Source organism: Mauremys reevesii, linkage group 17 (assembly GCF_016161935.1).
Source record: "Mauremys reevesii isolate NIE-2019 linkage group 17, ASM1616193v1, whole genome shotgun sequence".
NCBI lineage: Eukaryota > Metazoa > Chordata > Testudines > Geoemydidae > Mauremys > Mauremys reevesii.
Genome location: NC_052639.1, coordinates 12,419,968 through 12,436,622, shown reverse-complemented (window position 1 = coordinate 12,436,622; position 16,655 = coordinate 12,419,968). Strand labels below are relative to the sequence as shown.

The following is a 16,655-nucleotide window of genomic DNA, read 5'->3' as shown; positions in this document are numbered from 1 at the left end:
CTGCCAGAATCTGTGGGCAGCTCATTTAGTTTGCACCGAGGGTTGAGTCCTTGATTCACACAACAAGGATAACAACCCTTTGTTTCTCCTGCCCCTGTAACATGGAGACTGGGAATCCAACACCAGCCACAAGTGATCATTTCGGCAAGCAACCCAACCTATTTCCAACATACTGTGAAATCCACATGCAGACTCGTACACGAAACCTTGCAAGAAAATCTTCCTGAGGGGGTCTGAAGCACCTGCTGCTGGAGAGAAGGAGGGAGCTGTGGGTTGGGATTGAGGAGCAGCGTGAGGAGGGGGGCCTGTGGGTTGGGATTGAGGGGCACTGGGAATAGAGGGGACATGGGTTCGGGCTGAAGAGCGTCCTCATTTGGGGATCCAGCAGGACAGGGGAAGGCAGCAGGTGATTCTAATTCCTTAGGGATATTCTGTGTGTTTGCGTGTGCAGGAAGGAACATGCTCTATGCCCAGAGGCCTTTATTCCTCCAGGCTGCAAGGTCAGAGGGCTGTCAGGAAGTTGCCCCTTCAATCCCCCCCACACAAAGGCCCTTCTTAGGATTTGCAAAATCCTGAAGAGAAAGAGTAACACCCGAAGAAGATTCCAGAAAATCAGATTTTTACAAAAATAGTGAGAAGTTTATTACCTGACCAGGGACTTGAACCCTGGACCCTCAGATTAAAAGTCTGATGCTCTACCAACTGAGCTAGCCAGGCTCACATAAAAAAACTTCAAGTTGGTGCAGAGGTGAAGCTAGTCAAGAAAAAATGAGTGGGAAACAATAGGGAAACCTGCTGCTCTCTCTCTTCCCAGCCCTGGCCTGGCTGGGTATTAGTGCTGGTTAAAAAGACGGGAAAGTGTCGGTATCTACCAGCCATTCATAGCTGTACAAGACTCAGGCACAATACAGAGGTGCCCATCTGCAAGTGCCGAATGGTTGGATTGGCTAATGCAGCCTGTAGACGTCCAGGGCACTCTGGGATATAGAGCCAAGTGTCCATCACCATCATCATTTCAAAGGGATAATGATAATGGTAGCAAGGTTCACAACTGACTCAGCAGTTGCATACAAAGGTGCACGTTTGGCAGTTACGTTGGCTCAGGTTGGCCACCTGGTCTAGATGTAGAAGTTACAACATTTAAACTGGAAAGAGGGCCAATTTCCCCATCATTTCCCACCTTTACATCCAAACACGATGAAGGTAGCAGATAGAGCCAGAGCAGGTTGTCTATGGGACCAAGTATATGCAGAGTCTCCTCGACAGAGGTTTGTTCAACCTGTTCTTAAAAACCTCTGAGGAGAGAGACACCACAGACGCCTTTGGGAGCCTATTCCAGAGCTTAACTGCACTCAGAGTCTGACATTGGTGAAGTAGGAGGCTGAGGCCTGGTCTACACTAGGCGTTTAAATCGGTTTTAGGAGCGTAAAACCAATTTAACGCCACAACCGTCCACACTAGGAGGCACCTTATATCGATTTTAATGGCTCTTTAAATCGGTTTCTGTACTCCTGCCCGACGAGAGGAGTAGCGCTAATATCGGTATTAACATATCGGAATAGGGTTAGTGTGGCGCAATCGACGGTATTGGCCTCGGGCGGTATCCACAGTGCACCACTGACCGCTCTGGACAGCATTCTCAACTCGGATGCACTGGCCAGGTAGACAGGAAAAGCCCGCGAACTTTTGAAATTCATTTCCTGCTTCCCCAGCGTGGAGAGCTCATCAGCACAGTTAACAATGCAGTCTCCTGAGAATCGAAAAAGCCCCAGCATGGACCGCTCGGGAGGTACTGGATCTGATCGCTATATGGGGAGAGGATTCAGTGCTAACAGAACTGCGTTCCAAAGACGAAATGAAAAAGTATTTGAAAGAATTTCTAAGGCTATGACGGATAAAGGCCACAGCAGGGACTCAGTGCAGTGCAGAGTGAAAGTTAAGGAGCTCAGACAAGCCTACCAGAAAACCAAAGAAGCAAACGGAAGGTCCGGGGCAGGTCGATAAACATGCCGCTTCTATGCTGAGCTGCATGCAAGTTTAGGGGGCTGCGCCACAAGTACCCCACCCCTGACCGTGGATTCCGAGGTGGGGGTTGTAATCTCTGCCATGTCTGAGGATTATGCAGACGGGGAAGATGAAGAGGAAGAAGAAGAGGAAGACCTAGCAGAGAGCACACAGCACTCCGTGACCCCCAGCAGCCAGGAGCTTTTTATCACCCTGACGGAATTACCCTGCTCCCAGCCCTCACAAGCAACTATTCCAGAGAATGACGCCATGGAAGGGAGCTCTGGTGAGTGTACCTTTGCAAATAGCAAACAGTGTTTTTTAAGCAAGCCTTTTTTAATGATTGATTTGCCCTGAGGACTTGGGATGCATTCGCAGACAGTATAGTTACTTAGAAAAGTTTGTTAACATGTCCGGGGATTGAGAGGAAATCCTCCAGGGACATCTCGATGAAGCGCTCCTGTAGGTACTCCAGAAGCCTTTGCAGAAGGTTTCTGGGCAAGGCATCCTTGTTCCGCCCACCATGGTAGGACACTTTACCATGCCATGCATGTAGCAAGTAATCAGGGATCATTGCGTGGCAAAGCATCGCAGTGTATGGTCCCGGGGACTGCTGGCATTCAAGAAGCATCCGCTCTTTATCTTGTTGTGTTATCCTCAGCAAAGTGATATCGTTCAGGATAACCTGGTTAAAAATCAGGAATTTAAGTAAGGGGGGTGGCCATTTCTCTACTGGGTTCGTGGAATGCAGCAGCTTAAAAAAAACACTTTCCTGCACGTAGCAAAGCGGGGGGAGGAGTGAAATGCCAATGATCTTTTCTGTTTGGTCACCAGCGAGCGATCTCCCCCAAGCTACCGGACACGCTGTGGGTGGGGGGTAGGGGGAAGGTTGTTGATTAGCAGGGAGCTAGCGTGGTATTAGCCATGCGTTGGGGAGGGTAAATCACTGAGACAGTGGCTTACCATGGCCGCATGCAAGCTGAATTCTGATGCCTGGACCTGATGTGTCTGTGAGATCTGTAACCCCAGAGCTGCAAGCAGTCACTATTAAGATGAAAAATGCGACCTTGTAGGGAAATCACATGTGCTAGGTGAATAGTGATGTTCACTGTGAAACAGTATAACCATTGTTCTGTAAAATGTATCTTTCTAAATATTTATCTCCCTCATGCAGCTGCAAGTTTTCAACCATCCCTCCTCCATCCCAAAGGCTAGCACAGATAAGGCGGAGGAAAAAGAAGACGCGAGATGAGATGTTCTCGGATATTATGGAAGTTACACGCAATGAAAGAGCTCATCTGAATGAGTGGAAGGACGTGGTTTCAAATTACAGGAAAGAGGCCAGTGAACGTGAGGACAGGAGGGACAACCGAGATGAGAGGTGGCGGCAGGAAGACCGGCAGGAAAATCAGCGGTTGCGGCAGGAAGATCCGCGGTGGCGGGATGCAACTCTGGGGCTGCTGCGTGATCAAACTGACATGCTCCGGCGTCTTGTGGAGCTTCAGGAACGGCTGCAGGATCACAGAGTGCCGCTGCAGCCCCTGTATAACCACCCTCCCCCCTCACCATGTTCCTTAGCCTCCTCACCCAGACATGTAAGAACGCGTGGGGGGAGGCTCCGTGCACCCGCCCACTCCACCCCCGTGGACAGCCCAACCAGAAGGATGTCGTTACTCTGAATTTTTTTTTAATGGCCTTCTCCATCCCTCCTTTCCTCCTCCCAAAGCACACCCTTACTTCTCTCCCTCTTTTTATAATGAATTAATAAAGAATTCATGCTTTTTAAATGAGAGTGACTTTATTTGCATAAGTAAGCTGTACTCGAAGGGGAGGGGGAGTTGCTTACAGGGACTGAGTCAATCAAGGGGGTTGGGTGTTCATCAACAAACACAGCAGTCACACTGTACCCTGGCCATTGATGAAGCTCGTTTTCAAAGCTTCTCTGATGCGCACCGCTTCCTGGTGTGCTCTTCTAATCTCCCTGGTGTCTGGCTGCGCGTAATCAGCGGCCAGGTGATTTGCCTCAGCCTCCCACCCCGCCATAAAGGTCTCCCTCTTACTCTCACAGAGATTGTGGAGAATACAGCAAGCAGCAATAACATAGGGGACATTGGTTTGGCTGAGGTCTGAGCGAGTCAGTAATGTGCGCCAGCGAGCCTTTAAACGGCCAAATGCACATTCCACCACCATTCTGCACTTGCTCAGCCTGTAATTGAACAGATCCTGACCACTGTCCAGGCTGCCTGTGTATGGCTTCATGAGCCATGGCATCAAGGGGTAGGCTGGGTCCCCCAGGATAACGACAGGCATTTCAACATCCCCAACTGTTATTTTCTGGTCTGGGAAGTAATTCCCTTGCTGCAGCCGTTTAAACAGAGTAGTGCTTCTGAATACGCGGCGTCATGAACCCTCCTGGCCATCCCACGTGGATGTTTGTGAAACGTCCTTGTGATCCACCAGTGCTTGCAGCACCATTGAAAAGTACCCCTTCCGGTTTACGTACTGGGTGCCCTGGTGCTGCGGTGCCAAGATAGGGATATGGGTTCCATCTATCGCCCCCCCACAGTTAGGGAATCCCATTGCAGCAAAGCCATCCACTATGGCCTGCACGTTTCCCAGAGTCACAACCTTTCGTAGCAGCAGCTTAGTGATTGCTTTGGCTACTTGCATCACAGCAGCCCCCACAGTAGATTTTCCAACTCCAAATTGATTCCCGACTGACCGGTAGCTGTCTGGCGTTGCAAGCTTCCACAGGGCTATCGCCACTCGCTTCTCTACTGTGAGGCTGCTCTCATCTTGGTATTATGGCGTTTCAGGGCAGGGGCAAGCAAGTCACAAAGTTCCATGAAAGTGCCCTTACGCATGCGAAAGTTTCGCAGCCACTGGGAATCGTCCCACACCTGCAACACAATGCGGTCCCACCAGTCAGTGCTTGTTTCCGGGCCCAAAATCGGCGTTCAATGGATAGAATCTGCCCCATTACCATCAGGATCTCCAAAGCGCCGGGGCCGCGGTTTGAGAGAATTCTGTGTCTACGTCCTCATCACTGTCATCGCCGCGCTGCCGTATCCGCCTCTTACTCGCCTCGGTTCGAAGGTCCTGGTTCAGCATATACTGCACGAGAGTGCGCGAGGTGTTTAAAACATTCACGATTGCGGTATGGAGCTGAGCAGGGTCCATGCTTGCTGTGCTATGGCGTCTGCACGGTTCACCAAGCAAAAAGGCGCGAAAGCGGTTGTCTGCCGCTTTCAGGGAGGGAGGGAGGAGGGTGAGGCTGTACCCAGAACCACCGCGAAAATGATTTTTGCCCCATCAGGCACTGGGATCTCAACCCGGAAATGCCAAGGGCGGGGAGGCTGCGGGAACTATGGGATAGCTACGGGATAGCTACCCACAGTGCAACGCTCAGAAATCGACGCTAGCCTCGGACCATGGACGCACAACACCGATTTAATGTGTTTAGTGTGGCCGCGCGCACTCGATTTTATAAAATCTGTTTTACAAAACCGGTTTATGCAAATTCGGAATAGTCCCGTAGTGTAGACGTACCCTCAGAGTTAGAAAGCTGTTCCCAGCATCTAACGTAAATCTCCCTGGCTGCAGATTAAGCCCATTACTTCTTGTCCTACCGTCAGTGGACATGGAGACCAATTGATCATCATCCTATTTATAAAGACCAAACTTTTCTCTCTGCAGTCATCTGTTAAATGGTTATTATCCCCTCTTCTTGCCTGGGGTAGAATGGAAGAGGAGGAAATTCTATTTGTTCTCTCTTCATGTTTTACTGAAGCTCAGAGAGGAAGGAACCTGATCTGCCTTAGATTGTAGAGCGGACAGAGAATTTATTTCATTTTGGGCTGTGACTATAAGCATAAGAGTGACACCTAAGAGCTGTTGCTGCTGCCCAATATGGGGCTTAAACTCATGCTGGCAGGATTAAGAGTCTCATGCTCTATCAACTGGGCTGGCCGGATTTGAAGTCAGTCAAGTGCCCAGTCGCAGTGTAGAAGGAGCCCTGAGGGCATTTATTTGCGGAGCTGAGGTTCCCTGTCTGACATTTGCCTTCTTTCCTGGTTCATTATGGCTCCAGCGAGCAAACCGGAGCTGTCACAAGGCTGGTTAGATGCTGCTCTCTAGCCCAGAGAGCTGGGGTTGATTTAACATGCTGTCACCATCAGCTGGTCAGAGTAACCAGCGGGGAGGGTGGCATTTAGGATTCTCCCACCAGTGGGAGGTGCTGTTGGACTCATCTAGTGGGGGAGAGTCTGAAAAAGCTTCTCAGCTCCCAGAGAGGGTGTAGACTAGCCAGTTCCCCACACACATTTTCACAGGGAATCAGGTCCCTGAGGAAAAACTCAAAGAAGCCTGACCCAGGAGTGTCAGAGAAGGGAATCACTGTTTGCCTTAAGAGGTAGGTGAGAAACCTGCAGGTCCTTAGCTCCCTCCAGCGCCTGATAGAACCATTTGTGGGGAAGATCTGGGAAGCCGAGGAGGACAAGGAGACAGGAAAAGGGCTTGCAGCTGTTGTGCAATCACCATGCTCCCAGCAGAAGGGTCCAGGGGTCTCAGCACTCAGAACTCACAAGATGGCAAAGCTCAGAGGCCCGTTACATGGAATCAGAATGTGATCAGCTCACACCCAGGGGGAGCAACACCCCTCCCTTGGTCTCTATGCCAGAGCTCCTATCAAATCAGTGTCCTTCCTGCAAGAGCGGGCTGCTGAGAGGGTTGTGATGGGGTAAATGAAGACAGAGGAGGATTGTTCCTCATGGGGGTTTTGTGTGGCTCTGTGATCCTGCTGGAGGAAGCATGATTTGAGTTTGTTTCAGTGGCTTGGGTTGGGCTCAGGTTGTGACCCTGAGTACAGGGATTCCTGCACTTTCTGCTCCCAGCCCCTCAGGGAATGGACAATGGAGCAGTTTCAGAAAGTGGATAGAAAGTAGCCTAAGAAAGTGTAGCATAAGAGAGAAAAAAAATAACATCAGCTCCTGGTGGTCTAGTGGTTAGGATTTGGCACTCTCACTGCCAAGGCCTGGGTTCAATTCCCAGTCAGGGAAAAGTGACTTTAAACCAGAAATGCTTCAGTTATTCTTCACTTGCAATGTAAACGAATCCATGGTATTTTCCTGATGCCCCCATCTTCCCACTGTCTCCATGGCAGGGCTGACTTCAGGCACCACAGCAGCAAGCAGGTGCCTGGGGCGACCAAAGGAAAGGGGAGGCTTCAGCAGCAGTTTGGCCCTCTTGGAGGAAGGACTTGCTGCTGATTGCAGCTTTTTTTTTTTCCCCTCTGCTTGGGGCGGCAAAAACGCTGGATCTGGCCCTGCTCCAGGGAAGACAATTTGTTAAATCCCAGATGCGTGCAGTTCTATCAGGTCTCAGCCTGAGTCCTTAGGTCTTAATCCTGAGGATATTGTCCCACCATGGGGCCATTTCCCGCCTCTCTTTCCTAGGGAAGCACAATTTTCCTTGCACAGACACAGGAACAGCAAGATCTTTCTCTGTCCCTTGTGCAAAGCAGGGGGCCAAATTCCATGGAAACAATGGACAAGCAGGGGGCCCTGGGCACATCCAGCCCTGGCTGTGAGATGTTCCCTCCCCTCTTTCTTTATGCCCCTGTTGTTATTTCATGGATTGTCTGGGATGGGGGAAAAGCTGAGTTCACTCCAGGTGGAGGGGAAAAAGGACCCTGAAAATCTCAGGACCCAACCCCTGCTACCAGGATCACCGAGGTGCTGGGGATTTGAGTAGGAAAGGGACTGTGTGAATTGTCAAGGTGGGAATGAATAACAATCTACCACAAGATCCACCTCATTAACCACTGACACAGGCTAATCCTGCTGTCGATAGAAGGGAAACTGGGAATGATTCTTTGCTGTTCAGCCATGGAAACAGTGACCCAATTGCACCACAGTGAATGTGCTGGGGAAAGCTGGACTTCACAGGCAGGTGGAAACACCTGGAGCTCCCCACCCCGCTTCTGCCGCCAGGGTAGGTGTTGAGCTGCTCACAGCGTCCCCCACCATGACCTTGCAGCACGGGGTGGCAGCACCCCCCACCCAATGCAGGGGAGAGGGCTGAGCGTATCTCTGCACCCTGAGTCCAGGGCACAAACTCTCTCTGCCCCACACATAGAATCTGGCCCTGCTGCAAAGTGACCCCTATGAACAATTAACCTCCAGGAGAGCAGGATTGGCCCTCAGAGAGGGGAATGGGCTTCTCATGAGGCTTATAGGTCACTGGATGCAGTGGAAACAGGAGGGCTCTGAGTGTAACCCATAGCCCACCTAAACCATCTGGGGATGTAGCTCAGTGGTAGAGCACATGCTTTGCATGTATGAGGCCCTGGGTTCAATCCCCAGCATCTCCAAGTTCATTTTTTCACCCTGGTGCTTTGCTCATGCCCGGAGGAGATGTGGCCCAGCAGTCTCCCTGCACCAGTTTCAATCCTGCTCAGTAAGAGGCAAGTGCCAATTGCATGGAAGGTCTGGGGGGTGGTTTCTGCTCCTAAGTCACCTTGGTACATTTAAGATTCCCACCCGCTGTGCTGCTTGGGACAAGGGTAGATGAGAAGGGCGAATCCTCCAGCGCTGGAGGGAAAGGTCCCATCTGCACAGACTGAGAGGCAAGGAAACACAGGGGCAGTCAGTGCTCAGAGAGGAGAGAGGTCAGTGATTTACACCCACCAGGGGACACTGTCTTTTTGAGGCGAGTGCAGTTTGCTTGGGATGATGCTGATGATGGATAGAAAAAAGGCTGGAGTCAATGACTGATGAGACCACAGAAGGGGAAGGGGAATGGCAGCCCCACAGAAGGTCCTGGGTGCTCAGATGCCCCAGTTATTGCACCCTGGCCTGTCACAGAGAGAGAAAAGACCCAGCGGGACCCAGCCCCCCTACAGTGATCCCATGGACAAGAACCTGGCTGGGAGTGGGGTGAAGTTCCCTCTGGGCAAAGGGGAGCTGAAATCCCTCAGTGTCCTGGAGTTTAAGCAATGGAAGCTTCAAACCCTGCACGGGTGTGGGCTGAGGTGCATCAGCAGAAGGTTGGGCTGGACAGGGGCGGCAGGTTTGTACAATTTTTGGTGGTGCCCAGAATGGGACCAAGTCCTGCCCCCCCCCACACCTGCCTAAGGCTCTGGGAGGGAGTTTGGGTGTGGGAGGAGAGGGCTGGGCTCTGGGAGAGTTTGGGTGCAGGGTCTGGGCTCAGTCAGGGGTTGTGCTGCAGGAGGGTGTGCAGGGGCAAGCTCTTGGAGGAGTTTGGGTGATGGTGTGGGGTCTGGGTTGGGGTTGGGGGTGCAGGAGAGGGTGAGGGTGCAGCATTTACCTCAGGCATCTCCCAAAGCAACCTGCACCCTCCTCTGGCAGCAGCCCCTAAGCGGGAGGGCCAGGGGTGTCTCTGTGCATGGCTGCCCGCAGACTTCACCCTTGCAGCTCCCATTGCCACAGCTGGCAGAGTTGGCACTCAGGGCGGGGCAGCGTACGGAGACCTCCCCCACACCAGGGACGTGCCAGCCACTCCCGGGAGTGGTGAGCCACATGGAGTGAGGGCGGGCAAGAAACCGCCTTAGTCCCCTTGTGCTGCTGGCGGTGGTGGCGGGGGTCCCTGGGCCCTTTTAAATTGCCCAGGGGTGGCAGGCAGCACTGAGGGGGACACTCCCAAGGGCCTAACGTTGCTTTGCACAATGATAAATCTTGGAACAGGACAGAAATGAAATGGCAGCAGAACCTAAGGAATTAAAAGCCTCCGGATTCTTGTGTGTGCACTGACTCCGACCGGAAACTGTAATTTGACTCGCTTTGTGTCTGCGGCTGGTAAAATATCAAGGCAAAATCATTCCAGTGATCGTGACCCTGGGATTGAGGAGGCTTTGGTGTTATTAAAATGTAACTAGAATGTTACACTTGTGTTTTTAAAGGTGGCTTCCCCAAGCAATCCCAAGTTGTTCTTCCCACAGCTGGCTGATGGGGGGCAGCAGGATCTCCCCAATCTGGGGGAATCTCTCTGGGCCCCACTGTTAATTCTCCATCCTTTCTCCCCCTAACCATGCCCACCCCTCCCCACCCCATTATCAGTGTTTTGGAGCAACCCCTCCCTCCCTCCCTCCCTTTATGGGATACAGACTCTGTGACAGAGACTGACTGGGGCTCCTCTCTGCATGGCCCCAATGGGGAAGGAAAGAGACTGGAGGGAGGGGGAGAAGACGAGCAGAAGGAGTCAAATGGGGCTAAACCAAAACAGAGGAGATTTTCTTTCTGTCAAAATGTCCTGGAGTCTCATGGCTGAAAAGCCGCATCTTGAGTTAGGTTTGATGCATCAACCTTTCAATTACCAGGCAAAGGTCTGAATCACAGAGACTGATAACTGCCTGCTTCCCAGCTTTGCCTAAGAGGCACCTGCAGTGGTGCAACTGGTTAGCGCAGAGGGGGCTACTGCTGGGATTATGAATTCAAGCCTTATTTAGAGCACTGGTTTTATTACCTGTGTAGTTTCCCCAACTTGCTTTGCTTAATTTGCATGGAAAGTGCCCTACTAGGAAAAGGAGAGTAAGTTCTAAAATGTGGAAGTAGGTGCATAGCTTGGAAACATCCCCCCTGTGCTGCCATTAGTTCCAGTAGATTGTTCACTGGCAGCCTGAATTGATTTCTTTGCTGCTGTGAAAGCTGCCATGAAAAGTCTCTGGTCACCAGAGCTCCCTGCTTCTTCCAGCACATCTCTGGCTCCTTCCCTGCCCCAGTCACTGCTGTAGGAGGGTCCTATAAACACTGAGCCTAAAACTTTTCCAAGCCTTCTTAGCGCAGTTGGCAGCGTGTCAGTCTCATAATCTGAAGGTCCTGAGTTCAAGCCTCAGAGAAGGCAATGGCTTTTGCTCCCTGCTTCAGATTTTCTACAGGAAATCAGAGAAAAGAAACTAGAGGAAAGTGGTTTCTAGACACCCTCCCACCCATCTCACACACACACACACACACACACAGACTTTTCTAGGGCATTTTCTTTTCCTTCTCTATGGACCTTGTATTTTTCACAGAGCAAAATAAAACAAAACATGCAAGCCCAAGCCTAATACAGTATGAAACTCAATACAGATCAAATCTCACCCTCAGAGATCTTCCAATAAGCTTCTTTTGCAGACTAGACTTATTTTATGTCTGGGCCCAATCTTTTCACCTCGTATAGTCCGTGTTCCAGCTCAGGTGGTAGCTAGGGGATGTCTCATGACTGCAGCCATGTTTGTTCAGTTCCACCCCCTTATACAGCTTTGGTACAAGGCAGGAATTCTTGTCTCTCTCTTGGGAAGAGCCCCAGGTTTAAGATGGATTCCTGTACCAGGTGACATGGTCACATGTCCTGTGAGACCCCAAGCCTTCATTCTTCCTGGCCTGACTCACAGATGGTGCAGGACAGAGCCATCTCCAGTCAATTGTCCTGGTTGATCGGAGCCATCAAGAGTCCAAACCACTATTAATGGCCCACACTTTGCATCATTACAACAGGACCTCAGAGTTATAGTTCATATTTCTAGTTTCAGATACAGGAATGATCGGTTCATACAAATAGGATGAACACACACAGTAGATTATAAGCTGTGTAATGATACCTTACAAGAGAACTTTTGCATGAAGAATGTTCCAGTTACATTATATTCACACTCATTAGCATATTTTCATAAAATCCTATGGAGTGCAACGTCACAGCAGGGAAAGGGTTTTACTGCAGCACCTGGGAGCAGTTGAGTTTCATGTTCAGGCTGTGGTATGAGTTCCTCCAGGTTTCTTGTAAGCAGACAGGGACCTTCGCGGGTGCTCTCGATACAGGAATGGCCCAGACACGATAAAGTGATGGGGATTGCATTTTCCTTTTTTATTTCTGTATTTCCAATGACATTTCTGTTTGTGATTTCATTTTGCTTTGTATAACTGTGTTTTCTCCTGGATTTGATATTTAACTGAAAAAAGAATAAGACCTCAGGGCGCCGGATGGAGGAGCAGGCTGGGGCTAGGACTGCTAAGAGAGTGAGAGTAGCAGGTTTTCTGTATTGTTTCCTGCCTTCATTTTCATGACTAGTTTCTCTTCTTCATGAAATTTGCTTCATTTATGTGTAAGCCTGGCTAGCTCAGCTGGCAGAGCATCAGACTTTTAATCTGAGAGTCCAGGGTTCAAGTTCCTGGTCAGGTAAAAAGGGAACAGTTCCCCACAGAAGGAAAGAAGGCATCTCTCCAAGTTGTTATTTGACATCACCTTTTCCCCCAGGACTTGTTCTTTCCTAGGAAGGGCCATGTACTGCCTGGGACTGAAGGGCAACTTCCTCACATGCCCACTGGCCTCTCAGTCTGGTTTAAGAAAGGCCTCTGGGAGCTGCAGCAAACTGCTGCAGGCCAACTTGGTGAGTAAAGGCAGGGCTGCCCCCACAGGGTCATCCACACCAGAGCTCAGCAGAGGTCTGGGGGTTCCCTATTGGTCCCATGGTGTAAGGGCAGCACTCGGGACTTTGAATCCTGCAATCTGAGCTGAAGTCTCGGTGGGATCTGAGGACAATTCCTGTGCCACAAACCCTGCTGGGTCTTCCAAGGCTCGATCTTGCTTTCTCAAAGGCCATGAAAGCCTGTCTTTTACCCGCTAGCTGTTGTGACTTGAGCACAAGAGGACGTTTGATCCAGAAGCCTGGCCGTGCCTGGAGTCCTGTAGGTAGGGATGCGAGCTCCATTTCCTCTGAGTCCTGAAGCTGGGCTGCAGGCTGGCCTAGGAGGCAGCCCTATTGGTTGACCTACTGGCCCAAAGTCACTTGGGCGGTGTTGGTGTTCCCCAGGGATGCTGAAGGGCCTAAGGGAGGGAGGCTCAATACTCCCCCCTATCAGTCAGGGCGGAAGAGGAGGGCAGCAAGAGTTTGCAGGTTGATGGCTGGGCCTTCTAGCGTTCGGTTGGGGACGAGGTGGGAGCGAACTGGGAGAAATGGTTGCTGGCCTGTGAGGAATGGCTCAGCCGGTGGCGTAAGGGGACCTTGTCATTAACCTCAGCCATGTGTTTCCCCCTGCTCCACGAATGCTGCTGAGACCGAACACGATGACCTTCCACTTCTTGTGGGGCCATAGGACGTCCCTACCTAGTCAGGAGAAGTGCGGCTTTTCTGCTGTATTAGAAATGGTGGTTGGGCCTGGTGGGCTTTGAAGCCTTGTACGGCTCTACTTTTTTGTTTTTCAATTTTCAGTGGGTGGCTGAGCTGGAGGGCAGGTCAGGCCCGAGGAGAATGACGGGACAACCATAAAGAACCCAACTGACTCTTCCGATATGGCCGTATTTTTTTTACCCCACTGGGTGCAGCACCAGGTATGGGATGGCCAATAGTGGCGGAAGGGGAGGAGATTAGGAAGGCCCCCCCCCCGTGTTCTTCTATTCCCACCTTACATCCTACAGGATTTTCAGTGGGTGGCTAGGTGGAAGGTGCTTCCAGGATGGCTTCATCCGCAACAGTGGCCACCCTCACAGCAGCGGCAGCCACAGCAGCGAGCCCCCCCCCTTCGGCTCAGTCTGAACAGAGGTCAATGTACCACTGGGTGAGACAGGCCAATTGTAGGAGCTTCCTCTGAAGGTGAGCAACTGTCTCCAGAACTTACTGACAGGATCTTTAAAGTATTTGCAAATGTGCATGGCCGGCATGTGCAGAGCAAAGGCGGCCCGGGCACTGTGTCAGGCTCTGGCACCGCTCGAGACAATGGACCATCTTCAGCCACCAGGCGACCCAGGATCTAAGGCAGGAATGGGGTGAGGAAGCAAGTCAAGCTGAGCAAGGCAGGCAAAAATTCATCTCGCCTTCGTGGGCGCTTGCAATGATACCCTTTTTGTGTGCCAGGACTGACAAAAACATCCCAGACAGAGAAGCAGCAGGCCAAAAAAGCAGCAGGGTATTCTATCTGCTATCCAAGATCCATAAACGTAGAAATCCTGGATGCCCCATCATTTCAGGCAATGGCACCCTGACAGCAGGATTGTCTGGCTGTGTAGACTCCCTTCTCAGGCCCTACGCTACCAGCACTCCCAGCTATCTTCGAGACACCACTGACTTCCTGAGGAAACTACAATCCATTGGTGATCTTCCAGAAAACACCATCCTGGCCACTATGGATGTGGAAGGCCTCTACACCAACGTTCCACACAAAGATGGACTACAAGCCGTCAGGAACAGTATCCCTGATAATGTCACGGCAAACCTGGTGGCTGAACTTTGTGACTTTGTCCTCACCCACAACTATTCCAGATTTGGGGACAATGTATACCTTCAAGTCAGCGGCACTGCTATGGGTACCCGCATGGCCCCACAGTATGCCCACATTTTTATGGCTGACTTAGAACAACGCTTCCTCAGCTTTCATCCTCTAATGCCCCTACTCTACTTGCGCTACACTGATGACATCTTCATCATCTGGACCCATGAAAAAGAAAACCTTTGAGGAATTCCACCATGATTTCAACAATTTCCATCCCACCATCAACATAAACCTGGACCACTCCACACAAGAGATCCACTTCCTGGACACTACTGTGCTAATAAGCGATGGTCACATAAACACCACCCTATACCAGAAACATATTGACTGCTATGCTTACCTACATGCCTCCAGCTTTCATCCAGACCACACCACACAATCCATTGTCTACAGCCAAGCTCTAAAATACAACTACATATGCTCCAACCCCTCAGAAAGAGACAAACACCTACAAGATCTCTATCGAGCATTCTTACAAGTACATTACCCACCTGCTGAAATGAAGAAACAGATTGACAGAGCCAGAAGAGTACCCAGAAGTCACCTACTACAGGACAGGCCCAACAAAGAAAGTAACAGAACCCCACTAGCCGTCACCTTCAGCCCCCCAACAAAAACCTCTCCAGCGCATCTACAACCTATCCTGAAGGACAATGCCTCACTCTCACAGATCTTGGGACACAGGCCTGTCCTTGCTTACAGACAGCCCCCCAACCTGAAGCAAATACTTACCAGCAAGCAAACAGCAGAAACACTAACCCAGGAACCTATCCTTGCAACAAAGCCAACTCTGTCCACATATCTATTCAGGGGACATCATCATAGGACCTAATCACATCAGCCACACTATCAGAGGCTCGTTCACCTGCACATCTACCAAAGTGATATATGTTATTATGTGCCAGCAATGCCCCTCCACCATGTATATTGGCCAAACCAGACAGTCTCTACGTAAAACAATAAATGGACACAAATCACATGTCAAGAATTATAACATTCAAAAACCAGTCGGAGAACACTTCAATCTCCTGGTCACGCATTTACAGACCTAAAAGTTGCAATATTACAGCAAATAACCTTCAACAACAGACTCTCATGAGAGACTGCTGAAGTGGAATTAATTTGCAAAGTGGACACCATTAAATTAGGCTTGAATAAAGACTGGGAGTGGATGGGTCATTACACAAAGTCAAACTATTTCCTCTTGTTTATTTGTCCCCCTACTGTTACTCACATCTTCTTGTCAACTGTTGGAAATGTGCCATCCTGATTATCACTACAAAGGTTTTTCTCCTGCTGATAATAGCTCACCTTAACTGCTCACTCTCGTTATAGTGTGTATGGCAACACCCATTTTTTTTCATGTTTTCTGTATATATATATATCTTCCTGCTGTATTTCCACTGCATGCATCCGATGAAGTGGGTTTTAGCCCAGCAAAGCTTATGCTCAAATAAATTTGTTAGTCTCTAAGGTGCCACAAGTACTCCTCTTTCTTTTGCAGATAAATGAATGGAGGTTAAGTCCATGAATGGCTATTAGCCAGGATGGGTAAGGAATGGTGTCCCTAACCTCTGTTTGTTAGAGGTGGAGATGGATGGTAGGAGAGAAATCACTTGATCATTACCTGTTCAGTCCCTCTGGGGCACCTGGCATTGGCCACTGTTGGCAGATAGGATGCGGGGTTGGATGGACCTTTGGTCTGACCCAGTATGGCCATTCTTATGTACTTATGAAGGGAGGGGCAAAGGCTTTTGACAGAGTTTCTGCAGTGTAGTGGTTATCACGTTTACCTAACATGCAAAAGGTCCCTGGTTCAAAACCAGGCAGAAACACAATGGCTTAATTTTCCAAGCTCCTACTGGCCTGTCCCTGCTGTTGTAGGAGCAGCAGTGATTTCTATGCTCAGAAGGTCTGTTGTACTTCCCCTGCTCCCACTTTTGTCTCCTCTCCCTCTCTGAATGCCTGTGAAGTGGCTTTTCCCCTCCCGCTCCCTCCTGGAATGCTCGTGGGATGAATGGGCTGGTTGAAGAGCAGAAGAGCTCCCAGGTAGACAAGGTGTCTGGGACGCTAATTAGGCAGCACTCACACACCCAGAGCATGGACACTGCCCAGGGTGGAGTGTGACCAACCAGATGCAGCCAAGTCATCTCTAGTCGCAGGCCATGAGGTGCAGGCCCTTAAAAGGGGGAGGGGCCCTGTGCTCAGGAGAGCACTCACAAGCTTGTACCTCCAGTGAATGCCCTTTGCCCGGACTGCCTTACCTTGCAGAATCCTGACATCTCCAGTGCTGTGCCTGTCCTGGGAGCGTGAGTATGCAAGTGTGAGTGTGTCACCCCCGCTGCCCCCCGCTTCTTCTTTTGAGCTTAGCTGTCAGTATAATAAACG

General features: G+C 50.5%; 4 non-coding genes across 4 annotated transcripts; 3 read left to right on the top strand and 1 right to left on the bottom strand.

Annotated features, from left to right (window-relative positions):
* Positions 1-644: 644 nt before the first annotated feature.
* Positions 645-717, bottom strand: TRNAK-UUU. Its single transcript has one exon. It is a non-coding gene; the product is annotated as a tRNA-Lys (tRNA).
* Positions 718-6,989: 6,272 nt separating this feature from the next.
* TRNAE-CUC lies at positions 6,990-7,061 on the top strand. The gene has a single exon. It is a non-coding gene; the product is annotated as a tRNA-Glu (tRNA).
* Positions 7,062-8,302: 1,241 nt separating this feature from the next.
* Positions 8,303-8,374, top strand: TRNAA-UGC. Its single transcript has one exon. It is a non-coding gene; the product is annotated as a tRNA-Ala (tRNA).
* A 2,416-nt stretch (positions 8,375-10,790) lies between these two features.
* On the top strand, positions 10,791-10,863 carry TRNAM-CAU. The gene has a single exon. It is a non-coding gene; the product is annotated as a tRNA-Met (tRNA).
* The last annotated feature ends 5,792 nt before the right edge of the window (positions 10,864-16,655 follow it).